General features: G+C 33.6%; 1 non-coding gene across 1 annotated transcript; it reads left to right on the top strand.

The window, feature by feature from the left end:
* The first annotated feature begins 905 nt into the window (after positions 1 to 905).
* On the top strand, positions 906 to 977 carry TRNAE-UUC. The gene has a single exon. It is a non-coding gene; the product is annotated as a tRNA-Glu (tRNA).
* The last annotated feature ends 479 nt before the right edge of the window (positions 978 to 1,456 follow it).

The following is a 1,456-nucleotide window of genomic DNA, read 5'->3' as shown; positions in this document are numbered from 1 at the left end:
CAATAGTGAGATAGAATCCATATTAAGTAATCATACTTGGGAATTGGTTGATCTTCCTCCAGGAAATAAACCTTTGGGTTCCAAATGAATTTTCAAGAGATGGTACTATTAACAAATATAAGGCAAGATTGATTAAGGATTAAGACAAGAGAGGTTCTCTTGTTCCCCTTACTCCCCTTGCCTCCCGTCCCACCCCTGTGCCCTGCCCCTGATAAATTTATATTGAATGTCATGGTGTCCTCGCAGCCGTCAAATCCTTGGTCCAACTCTGCATATATGTGAGCCAGTAGATTTATTTCTATGTCAGATTCAGATCGATCCAAGATGAAAGGAAATCCATGGACTTAAAAGAATCAACCGAGAAACAAGTAAAAGACCTCAGGGGTTGCATAGCTAGGTCCACTAAAGCTACAAGGATATCTAGTGAAAATATAATGAAGAATTGAAGAATTAATGTGATAATAAACTTTGCACATAATCTTGGATTAACAACTATGTAGAACCACCGATTGGTATGCCTTTCTCGAGGTTTGTACGTTTAACACGTTGTTGATTGATAGTTCGAACCTCAAAGGAGTTAGGGAGATGCTTTAAAATATAGCTATCATTCCATTCCATCTAAGCTCATCTGACACATGTAAATAACAAACGTAATTTGAGATTATTCATTGAAAGAGTAAAACTTAAGTAATCTACTAAAAAATTAATATAGAAAAACAATAAACTAGCTCAGTTTCTAATACCGGTGTCTTGAATTGGAATCACAGGGAGGGTTGATTCATCTTTAAAGATCATCGTCACCTCAAGTGTGGATAAATTCGTAAATGAGATGGTTGCTGCAAAGATTCTATATCGTATTCTTCTAAACTATTATGAAATTAATTAAGGCGGTAGCTTCATATCAATCCGTTATCGTCCAGCGGTTAGGATATCTGGCTTTCACCCAGGAGACCCGGGTTCGATTCCCGGTAACGGAAAATTTTCCTTTTTTGTCATTTTTTTTTTTTTCTGAATACTACAGTTGATAAGTATTTCTCATATGCCATTTCATTTCTCCCAAGTTTTAGTTCTGATATTTTAATTACCTTTCTTCAGTTTCATATTATGTAATCTTTTAATTCACCTAGATGCTAGATATAGAGTTTAGGAAAAAAGGTAACCTTTTGACTTATAAACTAAAAACATATCGCATACCAAGAGTACCCTTTAATAAATTGTCGTGTCCACATTTACAAGAGGTTGTCATTAAGTATAAAAAAATATTACAATTAAATAGTTTCCAAGAATATCATATAGGTAAGTTTTCCATCATTCCTATTTTATGTGATATTCTTTTATTTTTAGTTTGTCCCGAAAAGATTGACAATTCTTTTTTTTGGGATTTAGAATTACTTAATCTTAATATCCCTATTTCATTTTGTTTTAGAGGGTAATTACTTAATCTTAGTATCCCTAT

The sequence above is a fragment of the Nicotiana attenuata genome, unplaced genomic scaffold, assembly GCF_001879085.1.
Source record: "Nicotiana attenuata strain UT unplaced genomic scaffold, NIATTr2, whole genome shotgun sequence".
Taxonomy (NCBI): Eukaryota; Viridiplantae; Streptophyta; class Magnoliopsida; order Solanales; family Solanaceae; genus Nicotiana; species Nicotiana attenuata.
The sequence above is the reverse complement of the archived record's forward strand: the minus strand, read 5'-3'. Positions and strand labels throughout refer to the sequence as shown.